At 49.2% G+C, this 20444-nt stretch overlaps 1 long non-coding RNA gene across 1 annotated transcript in view; it reads left to right on the top strand.

Moving 5' to 3' along the window:
• The window catches only part of LOC130127528 (uncharacterized), a 36260-nt gene that overhangs the window by 786 nt on the left and 15030 nt on the right, over nucleotides 1-20444 (top strand). Inside the window, exons 2-3 of the long non-coding RNA XR_008811831.1 lie at nucleotides 7959-8073; nucleotides 9742-9848. This is a non-coding gene — a long non-coding RNA (uncharacterized LOC130127528). The remainder of the gene's footprint in view (nucleotides 1-7958; nucleotides 8074-9741; nucleotides 9849-20444) is intronic.

The raw sequence follows: 20444 nt of genomic DNA, 5'->3' as shown, positions 1-20444 counted from the left end.
AGAGAGCTTAAAGACGGACATCTGTCTCTGTTCAGAAGGCGGAGGAGAGGCGGAGGGATGAACAGATGAATATTGGAGATGAAAGAAGTCAAGTTCAACGTTGCAGTTTTGAATTTATTAGCTGAAGGGGAAAATGCATCTTATTCTCTCTCCCTCTCCTTCCCTCTCTCCCTCTTCCCCCCTCTCTCGCTCTCGCTCCCCTCACTCTCTCTCTCCCTCTCCCTCCCTTGCTCTCTCCCTCCCTCTCTCCCTCTCTCTCCTCTCCCCCCCCTCTCGCTCTCGCTCCCTCACTCTCTCTCTCCCTCTCCCTCCCTCGCTCTCTCCCTCGCTCTCTCCCTCTCCCCCCTCTCTCTCTCCCTCTCTCTCTCACTCTCTCTCTCCCTCTCCCTCCCTCACTCTCTCCCTCTCTCTCTCCCTCCCTCTCTCCCTCTCCCTCCCTCCCTCACTCTCTCCCTCTCTCTCTCACTCTCTCTCTCCCTCACTCTCTCCCTCTCTCTCTCACTCTCTCTCTCCCTCTCTCTCTCTCTCCCTCTCCCTCCCTCACTCTCTCCCTCTCCCTCCCTCACTCTCTCCCTCTCCCTCCCTCACTCTCTCCCTCTCTCCCTCTCCTCCCTCACTCTCTCCCTCTCTCTCTCCCTCGCTCTCTCCCTCCCTCTCTCCCTCTCCCCCTCTCTCTCCCTCTCCCTCTCTCCTCTCTCTCGCCCTCTCTCTCTCTCTCTCTCTCTCTCTCTCTCTCTCGCTCTCTCACTCTCTCCCTCTCTCTCTCGCTCAATGCCAACATCCACAGAGTGCTTTTAAAGCTGCAGCATCCGGCTGCTCTGCTGAAATAGATTTAAGTGGACCAGCCAAATAGACTGGAGCAGGTTTGTTGTTTTACCTCTGGCTCTGGCGACCCCAGGGAACGCGGCACGTGGGTAACAAAGGGTTATGCTTGTTTGTTTATGCCCTACGTACCACATGTATGTGTGTGTGTGTGTGTGTGTGTGTGTGTGTGTGTCTGCCCACACCCAGTCAACTTTCCCTCATGCTATTTGATTTGGCACGTAAACCATGCAACCAGACCATTATTTCCGAGGTCCACTATAGGGACAATCTGAAATGCATATCTGCCGGCTTTCTTTTATGGGCTTTAAGTGGCTGTTTGTATAAACTGGTCACTGGTTTTGAAAACATGCTGATCATAAATGGTGCGAGAAGAGCTGGCCCTTTGCCTATCTCTCCATTTCATTTTTCGTCCACTTTTCCTCACTGCAATATTGCAGAATCTGAGGATTGTAATGTATTTATTAGCGAAAGGCATAAAATTGCACCGCACCCCTTCCACAAATCTGCCTAGCTCATTATTTTCTTCATCCCGTTAGTTGTCTCTCTTGTAGCCCGAGACATTCTGAGATTCTGAAATATCCCTGATGTTTTACGTCTGAGCTGTGGTGTCTGAGCTGTGGTGTCTGAGCTGTATCTGCAGATAAATGTGCACAGATTGCAAGTTGGGTGCAGCAGTGTTTGGATAGGTTTAGGCATCTCGGTAAAATACCATATTGATCCCCGTGGGGAAATCCCTCTCTGTATTTAACCCATCCTAGCCGTGTAGCTTGGAGCAGTGGGCAGCACCCGGGGGACCAACTCCAGTTCCTCTTTCCATTGCCTTGCTCAGGGGCACAGACAGGAGTACTAACCCTAACATGCATGTCTTTTTGATGGTGGGGGAAACACCCGGAGAAAACCCACCGCAGACACGGGGAGGGAGAACATGCAAACTCCACACAGAGGACGACCTGGGATGACCCCGCAAGGTTGGACAACCCCGGGGGTTTGAACCCAGGACCTTCTTGCTGTGAGGCGACAGGCGCTAACCACTGGGCCACCGTGCTGCCCCAAAAAAAGATGCTGGGTGAGCAACCACAGAGTTGCTTGTATTAATAATAATACATTTTATTTGTGGACGCCTTTCAGAGCACTCAAGGACACTGTACAGAACACAGTAAAAACAAGGAGCCCTGTATCAGACAGCATAAAATCAAAACAAAACAGGGTAGACAATAAAAAGTTAACACAACAGATAAGTATAAAATCATCATCTGCACAAAACTCAGTGAAGTGTGGATCAGACTGAATATGCCAGTTTGAAAAGGTGCGTTTTGAGATGGGGGTGTGAAGGTTGAAAGAGAGTCAGTGTTGTGAATGTCTTGTGGGAGAGAGATCCATAGGTGGGGGGCAGAATGACTGAAGGCTCTAGACCCCATGGTAGTCAAGCGGGCCGATGGTGTTGTGAGTTGGAGAGCAGAAGAGGATCTGAGAATGTGGGAGGGAGGGTGAGGAGCTTGGACAGCCGGAGGGAGCTCGGAGTAGAGCTGCTGCTCCTTCGCATCGAAAGGAGCCAGTTGAGATGGTTCGGGCATCTGATCAGGATGCCTCCTGAGCGCCTTCCTTTGGAGGTTTACCAGGCACATCCAACAGGGAGGAGACCCCGGGGTAGACCCAGAACGCGCTGGAGGGGACTACATGTCCAATTTGGCCTGGGAACGCCTTGGGATCCCCCAGGAGGAGCTGGAGGGCGTTGCTGGGGAGAGGGAGTCCTGGAGTGCCCTAGTTAGCTTGCTGCCACCGTGACCCGACCCCGGAGAAGCGGCTGAATATGAGATGAGATGAGAGATGAATGTGGGAGGGCGTGTGGATATGAAGGAGTTCAGAAAGATATGAAGGAGCTGGGACAGTGTTACTCTTTATGTGGCTCGTGAGACTTTGTCTTGCGCCTCATAAAGATCCACTGATAACAATAAGAACACAGCTATAACTTACTTCTACAGGTTCCGTTTGTGTCCTTTTTAGCGCATTGGAATGAATTATCCAGCAGATGGCAGCATACTGAAGCTACGTCAGAGAACGTAGGCTATGCTACGTAACAGCGTGGCATCATGGGTAGACGTATAGCCTATGTGTGTAGCTTTGTATTTGCGAAACATTGTTTTCATGTTGATAATGCTTATGTGTAATTGCATATGTACATGCACACATAAGATGGGTTCCGCCCCCAGCCTTACACACTCACAAACAAGTATTGCATATTTTAATAAAGCAGTGTAATTATTAATTGAGAATAAAAAGAGATGTAAGGATGGAAAGCATGGCACTATATATTTTTTAAACATACACAAAGATGGTAAATATCTTGAGAGTGATGATAAAAAAAAACACTCGAGTTACATCTGCAACCTCTGTGGCTCTTTGAGGAATGGTCTTACTCATAAGTGGCTCTCCTAAGAAAATTAGTGAGTACCACTGAGCTAGGTTATTAAGGGCCTTAAAGGTGAGGAACTGGATCTTGAAGTCAATACGGTATTTAACAGGGAGCCAGTGGAGTTGCTGAAGAACAGGAGTGATGTGATGTATGGAAGGAGTTCTGGTAATGACACGGGCAGCTGAATTCTGGACCAGTTGAGGTTTATGAAGACACTTGAGGGGAAGACCAAAGAGGGTAGAATCGCGGTAGTCGATACGGGATGGAACCGGGGTGTGGGTGAGAGTGGCGGTGCTGTTAGGTGTACGTGACTGGCGAAGATGATTAATATTGCGTAGGTGGAAGTATGCAGACCGAGTAACACTGTCGATGTGAGCTTCAAACGATAATGTGCTGTCCAAGATGACACTCAGACTCTTAACCTGAGGCGACGGAGGAACTATAGCATTGTCAATAGTTAGAAAAACTACCAGGTTTATTGTTTATTTATTAGGATCCCGGATGTGAACAGCGTGCTGTCAGTGTGCTATTGTGCCCTTAAGCAGGGTGCTTTGTCCAGAGCAGCTCTACAATGTGCTGCTCTCAGTATGGGCATTGCAGGGAGCAAAAAATCCAAGAATTTTTAGTTGTAAGAAATGCATCAATAAACTAAAGCAGAACTTAATGCAACAATCTCTTCCACAATACACCGATCAGCCAAAACATTAAAACCACTGACAGGTAGGTGAATAACATTGGTTATTTCGTTCCAATGGCTCCTGTCAAGGGGTGGGATATACTGGGCAGCAAGTGAACAGTCCGTTCTTGAAGTTGATGTGTTGGAAGCAGGAAAAATGGGCAAGTGTAAAGATCTGAGTGACTTTGACCTTGACAAGGGCCAAAATGTGATGGCCAGACGACTGGGCCAGAGCATCTCTAAAATGACAGGTCTTTTGGGGTGTTCCAGTATGGAGTGGTCAGTACCTGCCAAAAGTGGTCCAAGGAAGGACAACCGATGAACCTGCAACAAGGTCATGGACGCCCAAGGCTCACTGATGCGTGTGGGGAGTGAAGGCTAGCCTGTCTGGTCCGATCTCACAGAAGACCTACCGAAGCTCAAATTGCTGAAAAAGTTGATGCTGGCTATGATAGACAGGTGTCAGGACACACAGTGCATCACAGCTTGCTGCCTATGGGGCTACGTAGCTGCAGACCGGTCAGAGTGCCCACGATGACCCCTGTCCACCACTGAAAACACCTACAAAGGAGATGTGACCATCAGAACTGGACCATGGAGCAATGGAAGAGGGTGGCCTGAACTGATGAATCATGTTTATTTACATCATGTGGAGGCCGGGTGTGTGTGCATCATTTACTTGGGGAAGAGATGGCTCCAGGATGCACTATGGGAAGAAGGCAAGCTGGTGGAGGCAGTGTGATGCTCTGGGCAATGTTCTGCTGGGAAACCTTGGCTCCTGGCATTCATGTGGATGTTACTTTGACATGTGCCGCCTACCTAAACATCTTTGCAGACCAGGTACTCCCCTTCATGGCCACAGTATTCCCTGACGGCAGCGGCCTCTTTCCACAGGATAATGCACTGCAAACATTGTTCGGGAATGGTTTGAGGAACATGTTGAAGTGTTCAAGGTGTTGCCTTGGCCTCCAAATGCTCCAGATCTCAATCCGATCGAGCATCTGTGGGATGTGCTGGAGAAACAAGTCCGATCCATGGAGGCCCCACCTTGCAACTAACAGGACTTAAAGGATGTGCTGCTAACGTCTTGGTGCCAGATACCAGAGGACACCTTCAGAGGTCTTGTGGAGTCCATGCCTCGATGGGTCAGAGCTGTTTTGGCAGCACGAGGGGGAACTATACAGTATTAGGTGGTTTTAATGTTTGGCCGATTGGTGCACACACACACACACACACACACACACACACACACACACACACACACGGTGTGCATGTATGTGTAGTCACATGTCAGTTCCCCTCCAAGTATTTTACAAAACAATACCTAAAACTCCCCTTCTTACCAGCTGCCTTACATTATGGTATACCATATACATACACAAACAAACATGTGTCTTTCAGTATCACGCACACATGAAATGATCATCGCAGCTGTCTTCTCTCACTCTGTCATCATGATCTATGATTGTTCTTGTCCAGCAGAGTAAGACACCTCAGAACCTTTTCAAATGACTTCATCTTTTGGTTTAAGTTCAGAAACCGGAGTTTCTGGCATTTTCTTTGGGCTCTTGGAACAATTACCGTATACCCTCTTGGGGCTAACTTCAAGTATACCAATTAAAATTTTTGGTCAGCTTGCAGTATACTGTGTCAGAGCCACCTTGCTACCGTCCATTTTCCTGGCTTTGGTTCATCGACGGAGCCAAAATATTTTCATCCCTGTCTTCAAGTCAACCCAGACACTGATTTGGGGTCAGTTTTTCCACTCACCGATGGTCTCGGCTCGGGATTTGGGAAGGGAATGCGATTCCCATCCAGTGATCCCGTCTGAGAGGTGAGTAGGTGTTGTGTATGGACATCATCCACCATAAAGATCTATTTCTCATCATCTTCCTCCGCTCCTGTCTCCAGTTGTAGCAATAAAAAAAAAAAGAAGCCCTTTCTAGCTCTTTCCAAGCATTTATGTTGGAGTCGTAATCTCAACAGTGCGCTGAGACAGCTCGGAATCTCAGCAGGATTACCAAGAGAAGTCTTTTATCGCGGTCTGCGAGGAGCACGGCCCAGCGAGCCAACGTTCCCCCTCCTTTGATATCCGTACGCATCAGCGCATCCCGTCTTTGACATCCTTGTAGCTCTGGGTTTCTGTGCTCGTGTTTACTTAGACATAGTTTAGAGAGGGAAGCGAGCGACCGTCGGCGACTCGCATCAAGTCAAAACGACTACGTAGGACATGGAGGAGTAGGAAAACCGCATCCCCGCCCTCGTGATGGGCGATGTAAAGTCATGACACAACTCTCCGACGGTTAGCTTTGTAGCTTTTCTGTCCGTCTCGCTTCACCTTTCCGAGTTTCTCTCGGAGTTCCTCCGTCTCTTGAACCAAAACATGTCAACAAAAAAAAAAAACGGTCGTCTTTGTCTGTAATCAATGAATCCTTCTGCAGAATGTGATGTGCCATGTGGTGGGGGGCGGAAGCGCCTGGAGTTCGGCGCTGCGTATCTCCACCGTAGGCCGTAGAGAATCGGGGCCCGTAGCGTCGGGATTTGATGTCATCGCTCATTTCGTAAAAGTCAACATCGAGCCTTCTCAGTTGATGGATATCTCATTTTTACAACAAAGCTCTTCGGTTTTGTTTCTCTGTGGTTCCCAAAGGCGGCTCCAAAAACTGACAGCCAGGGTTTCTCTTGTTGACTTTCTGCTTCAGGCAGATTGTGGTTTTGTTGCAAAGCCTCAGTGAACAACCAGAGACAGGCCTCTCTTCTAAACGGGCCCCTCAATCACTTGGAGATGAAACCATGTGTGTGATCTGTGTTTGTATATACATATACGTGTGTGTGTGTGTGTGTGTGTGTGTGTGTGTGTGTGTGTGTGTGTGTGTACTCGTTGCGCAGGAGGATTTATAAAGTGCTTGTATAAACTGTGTGCTAGCCAGCCCTGCCTGGCTTAATGGAGAGGAGGATCTTGAGTTTCAAAACCGCAACTGTTGTTTAAGGAGAATCTGATAACGGCGAACCAGGCCTGCAATTACATTTTATTAATGACCCAAAAGACTTGTGTTAATGGCGGGCTTTATTTTGAAGGCACGTTCGCGTACACACAGGAGTTTTATGTGGTATATACACCGTGGTGAGGTTTTCGAGGCCCGGCTTCGGGGCAGCCATCGATTTGCCTCCTATCGTAGGTAATGACGGTGTTCCAGCATGTGTCACCGCGCCGCGATCACACCGGTCAGCAGCCGAGCTCAGGTTCCCCCTCTGTCAAATTATGGATGACTGACGATCCTCATTCTCCATCCTCCCCCGCCCCACCCCCACCCCCACCTTTCTAAAACCCTTATCTGTGTAAACTTCGAGTAAGGCCTGCACCCTGGTTACTTGTAACACAGTCAGAGTTAGTAGAGCCGTGCTCAGTGTCGCTTCGACCGGCGTCCGCGGGGACGAACTCTCACCGTAACGAGTTGGTGGCGGTTACGATTGTTGTGTTGTGTTGTTCGTGTGTGGTCGGTGGACGTCGTGCCGGGGAGGCCCGGCGTTGTGTGGTCGGCGTATGAACAACACGATGAAGCAACGGTGTGGAAATCCCCATCTCGCCGTCCATCGACTCTGAGCTAATCAGCTATCCCGGGGCTCTTGCTAGCTAGCCACACGCTGCTAGCTCTCGCCACCTACACCCACCCAGCGGTACTGTACGTGCTTGTGTGTGTGTGTTTACTTTATATTAAAGTCTATACACACTACTACTACTACTACTACTACTACTACTACTACTACTACTACTACTTTCGGCTGTTCCCATTAGGGGTCGCCAAAGCGGGTCATCCATTAGCATCTATACACAATCGTTGATTATTTAGTGCATTTCAATAAGCCCACCCACCCCCCCGGCACATTCTCGCTCGCACAACAACTCTGCCAATCAGAGTAACAATGACATTAACCTGAAAAATGAGCACTTTGAGGACATCATTATATGCACAGCAGGCTGTCAGTCTTGCATGTCGTGTGGTTCTTGAACATTGTTTTGAGTATTTGTGTCTGTTTGCATAGGTGCGTGTCATTTGTGGTGGTGTCTGTGTTACCCCCCTTTCCATGCAATCCATTTGGAGTGGAGAGGACACTGGCAGACTGGGAGAGAAGAAGGGAGAAATGAAGGAAGACAAAGGTAGGGTTAAAAATGTTGGAAGAAAATGCAGACCTCCAGAGGCAAAAAAAAAAAAAGCGGGGGGGAAAAAGCAATAACTGGTCAGTGTGAAAGAAAAATGGCTGTAATGTTTTATTGACTGCCCGGGGTCGGTTTGTTGACACGGAAAGAGGTGATTTCTCACCCACTTATCCTCCCCTGACCTAAAGCTGACTTAACAAAAACAAAAAAACAAAAAGAATCAATTTTTATCAATCAAACTTGAAGTTGCTGCATTTTTCTTTCTTCCTTTCAGTTTGGGCAGAGAGGGGAGTGGTGGTGCTGATGGATCTGGGTCATCGGGCCGGGTCGCTCTCTCTCTCTCCCTCTCTGTAAATCAGCCAATGCAAATAAACAGAGTCTAGTGTCTCTTTAACCCAATATGCAAAAACACAAAGCTTATTACTCCTCTACCTCTCTGTTAGTCATCCATCCATAGATCACGATGTGCTAACGGCGACCCCAAGATGCAAACGGATGCGGGCCGTGTTTCTACTAAAGTGCGGTCTTGTGCTAATTATTAGCATGCTGTTATATTTTCCTGCATTCATTTCTGTGTAGTTTGTTACTTGCTGAGTCACACGGTGGGGGGGTCTGCCAGTCAGAAATAACGTATTGACGTGAGAGTCAGTCCTCGCTCAATCGACTTGGTCTGTTCTGGTTGAGTGCCAGTGAAAGCTTGTGAATTATGGTTGCAACTCCAATTTTAGGCCCTTAGATAATCAAATCTAAGACACTGAAATGTACAACCAGGAGTTAGGGTCCAATATTTACATTACATTAGATCACATTTGTTATTTAATAAAATAAAGAAGAAAAGAAATTACAACCGGGGAGATGAATTTGCTAATTTGTGCGTTCGCTAGCTCTGGATTTGTAATAGTATATGTTTGCATTAGTGTATGTTGAGTTTGGACACAACTGCAAACCTCCCCCCCCCCCCATCCGTGGAGACTTGGCTTCAAAGACGTGGCCCTTTCCTGGCCCCCTGATGATAAGAGCCATGCAATTCCCTTCATTTCTGTGAGAACTGGGTTTTGTCTTTAAGCGGTGCAACCTAATCTTTGGCCTCTCTTACGGCTCGTACTGGTGCTGACACGGCTCACAGAACCGGAGGAATTACAGCAACAGTAACCCGAACCGGTACCGTACTCCATGTCTCTCCGATGCATGACATAGATCCTGTTGTTGAACTGCATGACAAGATCTGTTTCAGAGGTATCGCTTATAAATCAAAATTTATTTTTTGCCTCGCTTGTCAACAAACCCACACCGGTGTCTCGTCTTCATTTGGCCTTCGGTCAGTCTACTGAAAGAACTTATTTCAAGATTTTTAAAACAAATTTTTTTGAATACGGTTTTTATATGCAAAAAAATTGTTGTAGAGGGACATTTTATTGCGACAAGTGTTGATTTTGATTCTGATGGACATTGTTGATTTCTGCAGGGGAGAATTCTCTTTTTGACTCCCGGTAAGGGTGCAGGGTCAGACAGCTGCAGGGGGACTTAGTCGAACCAAAATCTGTGATCAGATTTAGCTGTAGCTACATGTCTAAAAACCTTGAATGTGACATAATAAAATACCTAGCTGCATTTTTTTTTTGTAATTGACTAATATTGTGCCCTGTGATGGCCCGGCGGTCTGTCCAGGGTGTCTCCCTGCCTGCCGCCCGCTGACTGCTGGGATAGGCTCCAGCATCCCCGCAACCCTGAGAGCAGAATAAGCAGCTTGGATAATGGATGGATGGACTAATATGGTGAGTTTTTTTTTTTTGTACAACCCCTAATCAGAAAAAGTTGGGACAGTATGTTAGATTAAAATTAAAACTGAAAACAATGATTGCAAATACTCTTTTATTTGTTTATTGTTACTTTATTGTATTATTACTTTATTATTATTACATTGAAAACAATACAGCAGCACACTGTTTGATGTTCTACCTCATGGATTTTATTTTTTCAAAATAAACACATTTCAATTTTTTTTATTTTTTTTTGGATCAATTGTATTCGGCCAATTACCCCACTCTTCCGAGACGTCCCGATCTCTGCTCCACCCCCTCTGCCGATCCGGGGAGGGCTGCAGACTACCACATGCTTCCTCCGATGCACGTGGAGTCACCAGCCGCTTCTTTTCACCTGACAGTGAGGAGTTTCACCAGGGGGACGTAGCACGTAGGAGGATCACGCTATTCCCCCCGGTTCCCCCTCCCCACCCCGACCGACCAGAGGAGGCGCTAGTGCAGCGACCAGGGAACATACCCACGTCCGGCTTCCCACCCTCAGACACGACCAATTGTGTCTGTAGGGACGCCTGACCAAGCTGGAGGTAACACGGGGATTCGAACTGGCGATCACCATGTTGGTAGGCAACAGAATAGACTGCCACACCACCCGGACGCCCTCCTTGTTTCAATTTTGATTCTTGCAACATATTTTTCTAAAAAGAGTTGGGGCAGTAAAAGGTTTACCGCTGTGTAATGTTGCCATTCCTTTTCACAACACTTAAAAGACTTTTAGGGACTGAGGACACCAAGCGATGAAGCGATTAAGGTGTAATTTTGTCCCATTCTTGCTGCAAACAAGTCTTAAGGTGTACAACAGTACGGGGTCTTTGTTGTCGTTTCAAAATGCGCCGCACACTCTTCTATTGTTGGCAGGTCGGGGCTGCAGGCAGGCCGGCCGGTCCAGCACCTCCACCCTCTTCTTCTGCAGCCGTGCCTTGTGTAATGTGTGCAGAATGTGGTTTTGCATCGTCTTGTTGACATATGCGTGGGGGTCCCTGGAAAAGATGTCGTCGTGAAGGCGGCGCGTGTTGCTCCAAAATCTCTTATGTACTTTTCGACGTTAACGGTGCCATGACGGAAGTGTAAGTTACCTTTACCAAAGGCCCTTACACAGCCCCACATACCATGACAGACCCTGGCTTTTGGACTTGTAGCCGGTAACAGTCTGAATAGTCCATTTCTTCTTTGGTCCGGAGCACACAGAGTCCATTTCTCCCAAAAAAAGACCTGAAATACTGACTCGTCTGACCACAGCGCACGTTTCCACAGTGGGATGGTCCATCCCAGATGCCTCCGAGCCCAGAGGAGTCGACATCGCTGCTGGACACGGTTAACATAAGGCTTCCTTTTGGCACAGTAAAAGTTTTAACTGGCATTTGTGGATGTGGCTACATATAGTCGTGCTTGACGAAGGTGTGCCAAAGTAATCCTGAGTCCATGTGGTGATATCGCTTATAGATGAATGACGGCTCTTGATGCAGCGCCGTCTGAGGGAGCGGAGAGCACGGTTATCCGGCTCGGGCTTGGGCCCCTTGCCCTTCACGCACTGAAATTCCTGCAGATTCCTTGAATCTTTTAATTATGTCACGCGCCGTAGAGGGTGAAATATCCCTGCGCCGTCCTATCTTTCTTTGAGGAACATTGTTTTTAAACAGTTATAATTTTCTCATGCATTCGTTGGCAAACGGGCGATCCTCGGTCCGTCTCTGCTCCTAAAGGACCAGGCCTTTACTGGATGCTGTTATTGCACCAGATCATGATTGCAATCCCCTGTTGACATCACCTGTTTCAAATCACATCATTATTTAATCATTTAACCTCATTACTAGCCCTAAATTGCCCCCCTCCCCCCGCCCCAACTTGTTTTGTTGGAATGTGTTGCGGGGCTGAATGGCAGGAATGGACGTGTATTTACAAATGAAATGAAGTTGACCAGACCAGGCATCTTGTGTTCATGCCGTCTGCGGGGAAATACAAGTCGTCGTTAATTTGGAAATCGCTGCTTTCTTTTCTTATTTGCAAGTTCCATACCGTCCCAGCCTTTTCTGAGTCGGGTTTGTACCTTTATCCAGTAACGGTTCTCAGTTGGGGCGGCACGGTGGTGCAGTGGTTAGCGCGTCGCCTCACAGCAAGAAGGTCCTGGGTTCGAGCCCCAGGGTAGTCCAGCCTTGGGGGGTCGTCCCAGGTTGTCCTCTGTGTGGAGTTTGCATGTTCTCCCCCTGTCTGAGTGGGTTTCCTCCAGGGGGCTCCGGTTTCCTCCCACAGTCCAAAGACATGTAGGTCAGGTGACTCGGCCGTACTACATTGTCCCTAGGAATGAATGTGTGTGTGTGGGCCCTGTGAGGGCCTGGTGGCCTGTCCAGGGTGTCTCCCCGCCTCCACCCAATGACTGCTGGGATAGGCTCCAGCATCCCCGCGACCCTGAGGGCAGGGTAAGCGGTTCAGATAATGGATGGATGGATGGATGTTCTCAGTTGTCTTGAGGACTGTGAGGGAGTGGTCTGGCCCTCATTAATATTCATGAGCTGACCTCTGAGTGACAAGTACAAGTAAGGGTCACAGTGAGGGTGGGCGGGGTTTTCATAATTTGACCCCTTACAGTACAGAGCATTCTTCGGTCATGTCATATTTTCATTTGATGTCGGCAAGTTTGCCAATAAGCTCGTCAACTCTCGACTCCCAAATTCTGTCACGCACTTCAAGTTCAGGCTACCCAAAAAAAAAAAGGGGGAAACCGTCAGCAATTAAGAATGAATCGTGAATGACTCATGGATTGGCGCTACGGCCAAACGATGACAGATAGATTAGAAAAATGTCCCACAAACAAGGGGGTTTTAATCCCTCACCTTATCCCCCACCCCGCCCGCCCCCGCCATCTCGTTTTCAACAAGTCGAAATGCCAGTCCCCGTTCACCCGGCGAGGGGGGGAGGAAAATCTCATTTCATGGTCACATAGTCGGACCTAAATCGGATTTGAAACGGGAAGACTCTCCTCTTTTTCCACGTCTCCTCGAGAAACCGACTTCGAGGTTCAACAGAGGACACCCTGCAAGTAGGAAGGACTGCTTTTCAAATGAGAGCGGGGGACAAAGTGGATGTGTGTGTGTGTGTGTGTGTGTGTGTGTGTGTGTGTGTGTGAGCGATGGATAGAGATGGTAATAATAGCAGAGACATCACTGGAGGGGGAGGGGGGGGGAGGATGAGTCTTTGCTGTTGTAAATTCCTTTTGATTTCAAACTCCGGTGCAATCTTGGTTTTACTTTGGTGCCAATGAAACATACTGGGCCAACTGAGATAGAGAGAGAGACATAGGGAGAGAGAGAGACATGGGGGGGGCAGATGGGGAGAGGGGGGGGAGACAGAGATAGGGAGAGAGAGAGACAGAGACATAGGGAGAGGGGGGAAAGAGAGACAGATGGGGGAGAGACAGAGAGAGACATAGGGAGAGGGGGACAGAGAGACATAGGGAGAGAGACAGAGAGGGAGAGAAGGGGGAGAGAGAGTGATAGGGAGAAGGGGGAGAGAGACAGGGAGAGGGGGAGAGAGATGGGGAGGGGGAGAAAGAGAGACAGATGGGGGAGAGACAGAGAGAGACATAGGGAGAGGGGGACAGAGAGACATAGGGAGAGAGGGAGAGAAGGGGGAGAGAGAGAGATAGGGAGAAGGGGGAGAGAGACAGGGAGAGGGGGAGAGAGATTGGGAGGGGGAGAAAGAGAGACAGATGGGGGAGAGACAGAGAGAGACATAGGGAGAGGGGGACAGAGAGACATAGGGAGAGAGACAGAGAGGGAGAGAAGGGGGAGAGAGATACATAGGGAGAGGGGGAGAGAAAGGGGGGTAGAGAGAGTGAGACGGGGGTAGAGAGAGTGAGACAGATAGGGAGAGACAGATAGAGGGAGAGAGCGAGACGAGGAAAGAGATAGGGAGAAGAGGGAGAGAGACAGGGAGAGGGGGAGAGAGATAGGGAGGGGGAGAAAGAGAGACAGATGGGGGAGAGACAGAGAGAGACATAGGGAGAGAGACAGAGAGGGAGAGAAGGGGGAGAGAGAGACATAGGGAGAAGGGGGAGAGAGACAGGGAGAGGGGGAGAGAAAGGGGGGTAGAGAGAGTGAGACGGGGGTAGAGAGAGTGAGACAGATAGGGAGAGACAGATAGAGGGAGCGAGAGAGATAGGGAGAGTGAGACAGATAGGGAGAGACAGATAGAGGGAGATAGGGAGAGAGAGACAGATAGAGGGAGAGAGCGAGACGGGGAAAGAGATAGGGAGAGAGAGAGAGACGGGGGGGGGGGAGAAGTCGTGTTGCTTAGGTGACGTCATGACGCTTCAGTTTTAACCTGCCGCCTGTGGTGAGAGAAGCGTCGCCGGTGTGTGGAAGAGGACGCGGTGAGGAGGGAGGAGACGGGGGGACACAGGTAGAGAGCGAGGCGCCCCGCCGAGGGAGGCGAGTCGATGGAGGGATGACGTGGAAGGACAACAGGAGAACGGCTCCGGGGGGAAATTCGGGGGAGCGAGAGCGGAGGGAAGGTAGACAAAAAAGTGTGTGACAGAATGAGGAAATACCTGAGCTCGGCCCCGGCCAAGACAAACCGAACACGAAACCCTCTGAAGAGACAGACAGCCGGCGATCCGTCAGCGGCTCAGTTCAGACACCGGGACGGCCGAACTGTGAAACAACAACATTTTTATCCTCCTACCCAAGTCTCTGTGCCGCTCTCGGTTTCCCTGTTGAAATAGCTTCTTTGTCTCTTTTCCCAAAAAACAAAATGACTCTCCTCAGAAACGTCTGAATTCTGAAAACCCTTCGTTAGCGTCTCGTCTCTTTCTGTCCTTCCCTCGTCCCAACGTCTCCGAGACGTCGCCCGCTCGAGCTTTCCGTCTCGCAGGTTGAGATGGGAATCTTACCGGGGGGCTATATTATTGTGCTCGCACCCTTTTGCCGACTGGCTAACGCAGTGGCCCGTGGGGCGGGAGACCCGGGTTCGCGTCCCGCCCGCCCACCCCCCCCCCCTTAATTCCCTGCATCGGCTGCCATATTGTGGTTTGTGCTGATGAGGAGACTGGTTTTCACGAACTTTATTCAGGGACCAGGAACACCACGTGTGCATGCGTGTCCTAACCAGCCTCAGTCCCATTTTTCCGACATTATTCTCTCCTTAAAACGTCTTTTTCTTCCTTTCCCGCCTTCCTTCTCTCTCTCCCTATCGCCGGCCGTGCGGTCGTGGAGCGAGGTGACTGTTGTGCTAAATAGGGTACCGTTAAATTCTGCAGAGCGGCCTCCCATCACAACGACACACACGAGTGTGTTTAGATTGCCGTAACTCCAGATTTATGCAGCAGTTAATGCTCAACGCAAAATTTATTCTCTGTATCAGTGTGTGTTTGTGTGTCTGTGTGTGTGTCTGTGTGTGTGTGTTAATTTATTGTGTGTGCAAGCGAGAGAGACCCATGTGAATTAAGGGGTTTACAAGAGGGACATCTTTATCCCTCACACATGCAAGCACATGGGTACGCATCTGTGCACAAACACACACGCACACGCACGCACACACACGCACGCACTCGCACGCGCACACCACGTCCTCCCCTGCAGGGTTCAGCGGGGTCACCCATGTGTTGCTGTGTTCCTGTAGGTGGTCCAAAGCAAACAGAGCAGCCTGGCGTCTTCCAGCGCGGACGCCGCGTTACAGGACAGCGTGCCGTGTTATTCCAGCGTCTATCTACCGCGTTATTTACGGCGCGGGATTATGCCCGTGTGTGTTCCCGGTTTCCCGGGGGGGGGGGATCAAGTGGTATCTTGTTGTCTTGGTGTAAGCAGGCTAATATACGGACGCAACCCTTCGTCCTTCGTTTCTGGAGCCTCCATCCCGTTCTCGCCGCCACGTCTCGGTGAACCGCCGTAGCGCCGCCGTAGCTCGCGCCCCAGAAACGTCCACGCCATTTGGGCGTAGAGTCGGGCCGGCCAGTCAGGAGTTATAGGAGTTATAGGAGTTATAGGAGTTATAGGAGTTATAGGAGTTATAGGAGTTATAGACCCGCATGATTTCAAAACAGGCTGTGCTTCGGGTTGCGTTATGCAGCGGGAGCCGACGCCAGATTTTCTTTTAAATCTTTTACAAGCGTTTGGAGAGGGAGTCAAACATGGCGGGGCAGACAGTTGTTTAGTTGAACCTCCACGCTACGTTATGGCCTAAAAGCAAACTGTAATCCCGAAATTATCCAGAACTACCGCCGGCAATGACCCCCCCCCCCTCCAAAAAAAAAAAAACAAAATGGTAGAAAAATCCAACCATACTTCCAGAAAACTCCCAGAGGTTTTCCAAGGAGCGCTTTGGAGTGGAAACCGGGAACCTTTAAGGTGCTCGTTGGCTCCATTATGGATGGTTGTGGGGGAGGGGGGGTTCGCTGAGTCCCGTGGATTTCTCTCTAAACCGGTGCTGATAGACTGACCAGAGGCCGACCCGTGGGGGGCGGCGGTGCGGTTACCGAGCCGTGGTTCTGCTGCTCAAGTCATCGCATTCCTCTGGAATTGCGGCGAAATAAGAAAAGGCATTCCGGGCCTAATGAACGGGGAATCTGCTCACCGCAGGACTTCATTAACCGGGCAGTACCGAGCAGTGCTGGATCCAGACACACACACACACACACACACGCACACACACACACACACACACACACACACACACCCCATAATTTATCCTAATGAGTTGACTGTATTATGTAGGACTGCTGTGTGATTTTTGGTAATGGTGTGTGTGTGTGTGTGTGCGTGCGTGTGCGTGCGTGTGTGTGTTTTCTGCATGTTGCATATCTGTCTCTACTCTACTCACCACATTTTTTACACATTTTGAGCGCCAACTTCTCCGAGCGACCCCTCGTCTTCGCTAACCCTCCGCCCGAATCCCCGCTATTCGGTTTCCCCTCGCATCGGTCCGGCGTGGAGGGGATTCCTGCAGGACGTGCACAGCGGACCGGACTGTAAATATCCCCAGCTGGCCGCGGACCGAGCTTCCCCTGCAGGAGAGGAGCGAGAGATACGATGTCTTTCCCCATAACAACGCTTGTGACGGGTCCCCATGTTCGTTCCACATGCTGTGCGATGACTCCCCACATCAGCTAGCTCATCACTCCTCGAGCTCTACGTCGTCCGTCCGCCCCGTTCGTTTTTCCTTCTCTTTTCCGCCTCTTGTCCGTTCGACTCACACATAAGATATATTTTGTTGCGTAGAAAGCATTTGCCAGGATTCTGCTTCGATACCACTCGACTCGGTATGTCCTTTAAAATGTGCCATAGTCAGAAGGGTATGTATATATCTTTATCTGTATGTATATATATATATATATATATATATATATATATACATATATATACACATATATATATACATATATATACACATATATATACTATGTATATGTATATGTATATGTATATATGTATCTCTGTCTGTCTGTCTGTCTATCGCTCTAACTATCTATATCTATATCTCTTTCCCTAGTACATCCGCATTCATCTGTCAGTGTAAATTACACCATGGTGATGCAGGAATTCAGAAAGCAAGCAAAGACCTCTACGGTGACTGCAGCCGTACCTCAGAAAGTGAGACGGGGATGGGGTGGTGGGGGGATGGGGGATGGGGGGGGGTTGTGACTTCAGTGCAAGCAACAGATGGCCGAAAATCCTCTTTGTGCGTGTGTGTATGCTGTTCAGGATGCTGCTGCTTTAGTAATGGAGTCATAGGGAAGATTGTAAGTGCCCGCTTTACTGGACGGCTTGAGAAGATCAGCAGGTGTCAGACTATGAGGTCCTGCGTAAAACCCGAGCTGATAGGTTTTCCGTGTCTTCCCTCTGCAGTCTACGAGGTCTGCAGGTCTGACCTCCGAGGTGGGACTGTCGTTTTTGACTTGTCCTGTGAATATTTTCTCCTGAATCAGTGTGCAGCGATTTTGTGTGTGTGCGTGTGTGTGTGTGTGTGTTTGGGAGGAGGGGGGGGGGATTGAAGGTAAGCTGTTTTAGTGATATGTCAGAGGGCGCCAATTGTTAGATGATACTTTGGGTTAAAAAGGTAATAACGCCGGCTCTTCTTTTCCTACACCTGGCCGGCTAAAAACGTGCAACTGTGAAAGGGCCAAACGGGGTCGGAGATTAGATCGGCGTAATCTTGACAATGGCTTTTCCTGGTCAGGCCGGTGATGTCTTCTTCAAGACGAGGTTCTCCTGTCTGCTCTTTACGGTCCTATCATCCGTGCCCTCGGTCTCTTTTGCGGACGTCCAGTCTTAAACAGTGCCGAGCGGTTCAATAACTGCATTGGCCGTTGTCCATTTAGCCACAGAGATGGCCTGTTGCGTGGTTATAGTGCCTCTTAGTAGCATCAATGTGCACATTTTAAACATTTCCTCCCACCATCAAAAAGACATGCACGTTAGGGTTAATCCTCCTGCCTGTGCCCCTGAGCAAGGCAACGGAAAGAACAACTGGAGTTGGTCCCCGGGCGCTGCGGCCGCCCGCTGCTCCCACACAATAGGATGGGTTAGATGCGGAGAACAAGTTTCATTGTGACCCAACAACTGTACAATGACACAAATACAGTGTCTTTTCTAGAAGCGTTCTTTCTCTCAAAAGTGGTGTTTTGTTGCAGCTCCACGTGTCGCCTGATGAGGGCGCTGTAGCACCGTATAAAGACCAGTCTCTTCAGGGTAACCAAATCTCAAGAGGTGAATGATTTAGCACATCCCGTACGGGAAGGGGAAAATTAGAGGCAATTATTGAGATGTATTGACACCGTTTGTGCTCTGTTTCTCTCTCTTTCGCCCTTTCCTCCACGATTAAGGTGAACTGACGCTGATCCAGAACCACTTACAAGGACAACAGGTAATGCCCAGTGTCTTGCTCAAGGGACAAGTGTCCATTCATCTCTCTCTCTCTCTCTCTCTCTCTCTCTCTCTCTCTCTCTCTCTCTCTCTCTCTCTGGGTTATTATAGTCTATGGTTAGAATAAGCGTATTATTGTCTGGCTCTTTTTTAAAAAAAAATGTACCATGATGATGACACAGAGAAATGCCGAGAGAGAGGGAGACAGACGCAGCCAGCCAGAGTGTGCACGTATGCCTGCCGGTCAGTTATCGTTCGAAGACCAACACGCTAATCTCAAATCTCCCCAGCGCAGTTCACCGCCGCGTGTGGGAAGTGTGTTTTGGAAAGCTGGACGAGGTCTGGAGCAGCGTGGGCAACTCGGCCATATGTTCGGGCAGAGCGCCGGCGCCGGTTTAACGCACGCATTCTCCACCCTTACGAACCTGAGACAGGAGCGGTAAACTCTCCTCCGCGGCCGAAACAGATGTAGAGGATTGTCCTGTGATACCGCGGGCTGGACGCGGACTAGTTGTCGGAGGAGTGCGGTGGTGAATGGAGCACACGGGAGGGAAGGGTAGCAGGTCTGCAGGTGTATTTCACTGTATCTCAGCAGGGTGAGCCTGTCGTGTAACATCTAGGCCGTGTCAGTGATCGTCGTTACTCTGCAGGCTGTGTTTGCCTGGTGTGGTTTGCGTTGCAGAGTCTTGCGCCGCTGTTTGTCCGGAGCGGTCCCGTACCTCTGCAACGATCCGAACTCATTTTGCACCTTTACATTCGGTTCAGTGCGGTTGCCTCTTGGTTTACTGTTCCCAAAGCATCGCCGGTCTCTCGTTTGAAGACTGCATCCTCCGTTCGTATAGCAATAGGATGATAATTATAAATATATAGCGATTTTATACTCTGCAGTCCTCTTACGCCTATCGCGAGAGCCTGTGTGTGTGTGCGCCACCGTGACGTTTGAGTTCTCTGTGTGATTGTTGTACTTGGCAAATTAATTCTGATTCAGAAACACAACTTATGTGGCCGTTTCATTCTTTCTCCTTATATATTCTTTTGTATCCGTTTTTCTTTCCATTTCTTTTCTCTCTCTCTCTCTCTCTCTCTCTCTCTCTCTCTCTCTCTCTCTCTCTCTCTCTCTCTCTCTCTCTCTCACACACACACACACACACACACACACACACACACACACACACACACACTCTCACTCTCTCACACACACACACGTGCACATCATCACAATCCTTCGTGGTCAGTTACACTGCATGAGTTCCAGGGTTATCTGCCAACAGCGTTTGGCACTTGTTGATGATGTCATCATCATGTACCCTTGGAGACAGTGAGGTCAGAAGGAGTGGGCAACAGAGGAGCGATAACAGGCTTTTAAACAAACACCAGAATTGTTTTGTTCGCCCCAAATCTGCAAAATAAACACAATTACCGTGTTTTTGGAGGGAGTCAATATTTGGGGATTTGTCTGTGGTGTGCTCTAAGGGTCTGAGTTTCTGTGGGTGGGAGTGATGGGCAGGATGCGGGCTGGGAAAGTGGAGCTTAGACTAAATACTGAAGGGGAGAAAAAACAGTCTGAGAGAAAAATAGATACACATGGCAGTATCCAGTGCTTTATCTGTCTAATACGATAGGTATGTGTGTCTGCATGTATGCACACACTCCCTTGCACACACCATTATGGGTGTCTAACTACATGTGTATGTGT

The sequence above is a fragment of the Lampris incognitus genome, chromosome 17 (genome assembly GCF_029633865.1).
Source record: "Lampris incognitus isolate fLamInc1 chromosome 17, fLamInc1.hap2, whole genome shotgun sequence".
Taxonomy (NCBI): domain Eukaryota; kingdom Metazoa; phylum Chordata; class Actinopteri; order Lampriformes; family Lampridae; genus Lampris; species Lampris incognitus.
The sequence above is the reverse complement of the archived record's forward strand: the minus strand, read 5'-3'. Positions and strand labels throughout refer to the sequence as shown.